Source organism: Pinus tabuliformis, chromosome 5_2, assembly GCF_031772625.1.
Source record: "Pinus tabuliformis cultivar Carrire ecotype Pingquan chromosome 5_2, CPIR1, whole genome shotgun sequence".
NCBI lineage: Eukaryota > Viridiplantae > Streptophyta > Pinopsida > Pinales > Pinaceae > Pinus > Pinus tabuliformis.
The window spans coordinates 770,457,388-770,464,908 of NC_142306.1; the positions used below are offsets into that span (position 1 = coordinate 770,457,388).

At 38.1% G+C, this 7,521-nt stretch overlaps 1 pseudogene; it reads right to left on the reverse strand.

The window, feature by feature from the left end:
- Positions 1-679: 679 nt before the first annotated feature.
- Positions 680-3,424, reverse strand: LOC149161545 (20 kDa chaperonin, chloroplastic pseudogene; annotated as a pseudogene).
- Positions 3,425-7,521: the final 4,097 nt, after the last annotated feature.

A 7,521-nucleotide genomic window follows, 5' to 3' on the forward strand; every position in this document is an offset into this window, starting at 1 on the left:
AGATTTCGAAAATTAAAACAGCCTTTCTCATCTCTCATCATATTCACCATTAATTCTCTCTTTGTCCCAAATATTATTCCCCACTAACTCTAACCCATTAAAGTTCATGAAACATTAATTGTTTAAACTTCATTCTCACCCCACTCATTCTCTCACATTCCACTCACTTATCACTCAAAATAAAAAACACACCTTATCACTCCAATAATTTCTTTTAAACTCCCATTGAATAGAATTTTATGAAATTCTTTTAAAAAGGTGAATTAAAATGTGAATGGAGTCACTTTAAAAATGAGCGTATCTCCTTTAAAAATTTCAAAGCAAACTTTTTCTTTTTTTAAAAAAAATGTATTTTGAGAAGTCACGTAAGACAGTGTATGTTGTAGTCCAGATTGCATCGTACCTTGCAAAGACAGATCGAGCTACATGCCACGCACAGTTTGCCAGCAAAATTTTTATTTTTTTGAATGTTCCACAGCTTCATTGCTTCATCTTGTTCGTCATAGTTCCACGGTGAAATAACATTATCTCATTTTTATATGCTGCAACACAGCATACTCGTTGCTTGTGATTCAATGATTGCTGAAATTGTCAATCTGCATCCCCTATGTAAAAGGTTTATTCAGATTCCATGTAACAATCAAATGGAGCAGCAATTTCACTCCTTGGCAGCAGGTAAACAAACCAAACAGATTCAAGACATCACAACAATCACATCAGACACCCTCATTAAGATATACTGAGATCCATCGCTACTTTTGAACTCATTGCCTGCATATTTTGAGTACATCACAGTGTTTCCCGGAGAAATGTTAAGTGCCTTCCTGTTTCCTTCTTCATCATACATACCCGGTCCTACAACAATCACCATTCCAGTGGAAGGTTTTTCCTTAGCAGTCTCTGTCAACAGTATACCTCCAGTTGTTTTTTCCTCGGCTTTTGTTACCTTGATCAGAACACGGTCATTCAATGGCTTGAGGTCCTTTATGTCATCTGTCTCAAGAAGGCCAACAATGTCATCCTCTTTAAGAAGAAGATGATCAACTCCATTGAACTCGAGCTCTGTACCTGCATACTTCGAATAAATAATTTTGGCTCCAAGCTGAACGCTGGGTTCAACCTGAGTTTGGCTAAAACTTTTTCCCTCGCCCACAGCTACGACCTCACCACCCTGGGGCTTGTCTTGGGTAGTATCAGGCAATATAATTCCACCTCGACTTTTCTCTTCAATGGCCTGAATCTTTACGAGCACTCTATCACCTAGTGGCTTGATGGTAGTGAACTTTGGGGCCACAGTTGAGGCCGCTTTAACAACCAAATTTCTTCTGAATGGTTGTTGGCGAATGGCGACGCTGCAAGGAGCTCTGGAGGAAGAGGCATTGATGGAAGAACTTAAGCCTTCAAACGAAAATAATCTTACACGCGAGGTGGGCGCACAACCTAGCTCTGATACCACATATTGAAAAAGAAATTAACTCAAACAGATTACAGAAAACACACACATAAAAACCATACACAAAATATTGGCAGAAAAGGCTTCAGCCATATGGTTTCCTCAGGTATTCTCTCTCATTTCATTCATTTAAAATAATTGAATATAGTGTTACAAATAAATAGATGAGAGATAGTGTTCTCAAGATAGTGCATGCTATCTTAGACACTTTTGGTTGAGATGATTTCTCCTTTGGTTGAGATAATTTCTCACCAGACACACACCAATATAGGAGTTACCTAAACTAACTCCTATCTTAGAGGAACAACCCAAGAGTTAGGCACAAATTCCTAACTTGGAATATTTAATTAATTAATTTATTTTTGGATTTATTATTGTTTTATGAGAGGTTAACAGACACACCGGATGCTAGTCCATCCTTAGACAAAAAAGAGGATAAGTTATTCATTGAATATCCACTTGATCCTTCATTCGTATTTTTCGGAGATACAGAGGATGAGTTCATTCACTTTTCATCTACCCCCTCTATTTGATTCATCTCATCATGAGGATGCCGAAGAATTCATTGGTTTTTCTGATCGTGGTAGTCGTGATCCATTTTCTTCCATTTTTTATCATGACCATGAATCTATCACAGTTGATCTTTCGAAGCGACTGGTTTATGATGATGCACCTGATGATGAAGTTGAGTCACCAAAGATTGTTGAGGCACTTCAGCCCGAGCTAATGGTTATGTCAAGCCCTCACTCTCTTGGGGTCAGTCTCAATTCCTATCATGAAACTGTTCAATCACCCAAGGCTCCTCATCACTCGTCTGGATGAATTGAAGATTGATATCACACACAGATCACACATTCTCCACTTGAAATTCATGACCCCATTGCTCATGCATTGGAGGAGTCTTACATTGCAAGCACTCGTTTCTTTCGTTTGCTTGCATGTCTCAGTCAAGAGTGTGCTTTTACTTCAAAGTTACACGTAGTGTCACAAAACACCATGATAATTCCATGGACTATCCATCATGCACATCCACTCACTTATGTCCCATGGGTATTTTGAAACATGAAGTGTGACTATCTTCACTATTATATCTTTCTTGTATGTTGGTCTGCACAACTGGGTTACTCACAGACCAATCCTTCACCCACATGTGTCTACAAATGCGTCAGTGGCTGCATTGGAAGTATCACTTCACGTGATCTAGCCCATGCACCGTTAGTGTAGGAGTAGGAGTATTTCTTACTTTCAGTTGTTTTCTTGCATGCTTGTTTTCTTTCATTCTTTGTTTGCTTGTTTGTTTACTTGCCTATTCATTTTCTTGCCTTGCTCGCATCTTTTCTTCTGAATTTTCTTGGCTTTGTTGTTAGTTCATTCATTTGTTTCGTTCGTAGGTTTGTTCACATGAAACCATGTGTGACTCATGAAACGAGCTGGGTAAAGTACAATAGGGTTTGTACAGCTATCACTACTCGATTATCTGTCATCTTGCCTCTATATGATGAACTTGTTACTCTTAGTCCATGATACATCGAAGGAAAATACGTACTCTTCAAAGTGAACCTTGGTGTAAAAATAATGCTAGCACACTAATGAGTGTCACCTTCTTTAGTCAATTTTTTTTGGGTTAACCCTTGTGAGCTCAGTCAAATAGAGTAAGGTGAGGGGGGAACCTTAACAGGCATGTCAGAGATATAATAAACTACTTCTCCACTAGAACAACCTCCTCTGTTCTCAATAAGTCAGGATCCCTCTTCTACCTCTGAAATGAATAAGTGCTATGCACAGTGAAAATGAAAAATGAAAAAAATGAAAAGTCAAAAAATTCAAAATGAAAAATAAATAAGGCAAAAGAAGAGAAAGGCTTCCTGTGTAGGGAAGTGATACAAGTAACTCTGCTGGGGTACTGAATAGACTCGCCGGCAGTGGATCCATGCTTGTGTTCCTATGTGAATCCACTGGGGTACTGTCCATGCCTGTTGGTTGTAGAGCAACACCAGAGATGAAACTAAGACTCTAACGACTATGCTGCTTGTGCACCTATATACCCCTCAACCCCAATCAAAACAACTATGTTTCATTGGCTTGGAATGTGTGGCAATTGACCAAAATTCCCACAGATGCTACATCTTACATCGAACTAGTGTGAAGTGAAGATGAGATAAGAATTGAACAATACTTCTGGAGGTGTTAGACTCATTTTCACAAACAAGGTCCATTCAGAGAGCTGGAGTTCTACCAGTGTGTTGCCAAGTGTTGTAGCAATTAACCCCACCCTCCAAAATTTTTCCTTAGCCTATTTTGGAGCCTCCCCTACCAACCTTACACAACACTTTGTCTTTATTTATCAACTACTCAAGCTTCAGTGTTTCCCTTGCACAAAGGCAGCTTGGCGAACATAGTCAATCCATTCCCCTCACAGGCTACTTACCCGGACGTGGTCCAGCTATAGGCTGAGTGACTTCCCCTTGAAAATTACGCATTCCTAGAGGGCAACCAACCTTCCCTCCAAGAATTACACAATCCTCTCTGATAGCCTTCTGGTCTCTAGGATTGAGCAATCCTCCCAGCCAACCCTCCCCATAGGATTTGTGCAATTTTTCCCAGCAGTAGGTTGTTCAGCCTAGGATTTGTGCAAATCTGGGTAGCAGACAATTGCTCTACCCAGAAATTGCACAATACCCTTGGGAGTTAGCCTAGCTTAAATTCAAGAATGCGCATTTTTCCCAAGCAGTTGAGCACTGTCATGCATGGATAGTCTGGTTGACTAGTTCCGCTTGGGACCGAGGAAACTTGACTTGCATGCATGCATGAATTGATCTTCCCAGAATAGCAAGACACAACATGAAAAAGGCATCCCATGATTTAGGGAGCTATTTTTAGCCGTCGAGGTTACATGCAAAGTTGTTTTAGAAGTTTCCCTCCAAGTGTCGCTTTTTCCTAGATTTGTGGCATGTGCGTCTTGAGACCAAAATTATTTATTCGACGCATTAAAGCTCATTCATTAACATCGATCTTAGAGCTTTGACATCCCACAACACATCCAAGACTCTTCAACAAATCTGACTTAGTTGTTCATGTTGGCATTATGATGTATGTGTTGTACTTGATGGCAACCCACTTGTAGCAGAACAACTCTCTTGTATATGGTAACTAGATGAATCTACAGAAGACATATTAGATGTGACATAATGCATAACAATAGCATTTATAGATGTGATGATTTACAGTTCAGGCTACACAAAATGAAGAAAGAAGGGCATACGTAGGTTCTACATTGACCAAGTGGCACGTACACGCGGGTTCGTAGACCAAAAGGCACGTATAGTGTACACATGCACTTTCACGAAAGGAAAGGTGCATACATGTTAGAAAAATTGGTTTTGGTCTATCGTATATGGTCCATGGTATTGTGATCCATGGTATTGGTCCAAGGTATCTTTTCCGATGTGTTGACCCCATGTATTTGGTCCAAGGTATTGATTCTAAGTGGTTTTGGACCATGGTATTGAGTAAGGCCTAAGACTATAAAAGGAGGAGAAGATCATTAGGCAAAGGCACTCAAGTATTGTATATCTAATGAAGAGCAAGATCTAGAATACAAGTTATTAGGTTATGGTGCATAGCTGGATCTGAACCAAGGATGAACCTTAGCGCTTGATGGAGGATAAGATCTAATGATGGATCGGGATATTAAGGATTGGAATGAATAATATTTATATGGTTTGATCATGTTTCTTCTAGATCTATATACTTATGTATGTGTTGGTCTGTAAATATTATGATCTAGTTATAACTGAAGTCTGGAATAGTTGCAAAATTATGAATGAATATTTATAGATGTATACACTAGTTGACCTTGGTAAAAGTGTGTATACACGCAGGTTCAACACATCGAAGTAGCATATACTTTGTGAACCATGATTTTTGAAGTTGCATTTGGTTCTGGCTGTTGATGCAGAGATCTGGGTTTTTCATTGTGTTCTGGTGACTATTTTTCTGGTGACAGTATTCTGCATATTCAGATTGGTTGATTGAGATTAGCTTCAGTGTTGATGGATGAAATCTAATGATGGATCAGGATCATAATGACTTATCATTATGTGATCTGATAATGGATGGGCTAGATCTGATCACCAACACATGTTTTATCCTCAATGTGTAATTATGTTTGAAGTCTAGAAGTGTAGCAAAGTGTTTGCAGATCTACATGCTGGTTTGCTTCAGGGAAGTTGCGTATACACATAGGTTGGATTCTTCCAAATAGTGTATACACTCTGAAGTTTGGTTTTGAGGTTACAATAGATTCTGAATGATGATGCAGTGTTCTGGAGATTGATGATGTAGGTGTAGTTGATGGTTGTATTGCAGTAGTGATTGATTTGTGCTTCAATGTTGTTGATGGGTCCAGTATGAAAATTTATGAAACGTGGTCCTTGGAAGAAAAGAGAAGGTTGTAGCCTTCTGTAGGTTAGCACCTATGTACTGGTACATTAGCTAGTACAAGAGCTAGGGGGTTGTAGCTCCTTTCCAGGAGAAGCTAGAGAACGAGAGAAGGTTGTAGCCTTCTCCAGGTAGAAGCTTGAGTACTAGTATAATACTACACCGGTACAAAATATTGTAAAAATAATTTTCTTATTAAAAGAAAGATAGAGACGATTGCAGCGGGTGGTTTTCACCCACATTGGGTTTCCACCTTATATCTTCTGTTCATGTGTGTGACTATCTATTCTATTTTTACTGCTCCTGGTTACTGTTTATATGGTTCTGATGCACAGATTAAAGATCAACTTATGAAGAATTAACTAAATTATAATTTTACAGGGTATATTCTAGTTGCCTTATATATAGTTGTGTATACATGCAAGTTTCATTAACTGAAGTAGCGTATATGGATCAGAATATGGAAATGAAATATTATTGACTTTCTAATACTAATTCACCCCCTCTCTCAGTATTACTTCCAACAATTGGTATCAAAGCATGTCCTTTGGTAGAAGCTTGATCGCTTGAAGGAGATCAGTAGAACAATGGGAAAGAAGCTAATGAAGGAAGCACCTCAGAAGAAGAAGACATCTCAAAGGAACTATGACAGTGGGAGAATTGATTGGGGAATATGTGGAAGCAACTCTTCAGATTCAGAATCACCTCAGAATGAAGATGAACAAGCAAAAGAACTATCAGGTATGAATTCTGCTGATGAATTTCTCCATCCATTTGAAGATGATGAAAGTGATAGCGAAACAAATGAATTTTCTCTTATGGGTGAGGAAGAAAGATATGAAATAGTGGTAGAATTTAAAATGCTTATGGACAAAATTAGATATCAACAAGATCTATCGGACAAAAGGGAATGTGCCTTCAAAGAAGAAGCTACCAAACTAAAAGCTCAACTAGAGGAAGGAAACAAGGCAAGGAAACAATTCAAAGAAAAGGAAGATCAATGTCAAAAGCTACAGGATGAAGTGACATCATTAAGAAATGAAGTAAATGAAAGGAGCACAACAATCAAGAAACTCAGAGATAGATCCAGTTACTATGAAAGTCTTGAAGCTAAAATCCTCTCGCTAAAAGAAGATCTTGAATAATCAAATAAGCAAAATAACAACCTACTCCAAGCTCTTGAAAAACAAGAAAAAAAAGTTCTTGAATTAAGACATCAGTTGGAAGAAGGAAGAAAAGTTGAAGGAATCATGAAGAAGTAGTATCTTGAAAAGGAAGTGAAACATCAGGTTGAGGTAAACATTATAAAAGATAAATTAGAAGAAAAGGATAAGCTCTTACGATTTCAAGATAGTACTAAGATCTTGGATGATATTCTTAGTAGTCAATGATCTCCTGCTATCAAAACTAGTCTTGGTTTTCATGAATATGTTGAAGGTGAATCTAGTAAGACAAGGAACTCTAATACAAAATATTAAATTCTCAACAAGGAGATGAGAGGTCAATCCCATCAACAACCAAGGAAAGAAATTCTTCAAAGAAAATCTATTACTCCTAACTATGGAAGTGATACTTGGTTATTTCCTCAGATGAATAATGTTGAATGTTATGTATTTCATAATTTTGGA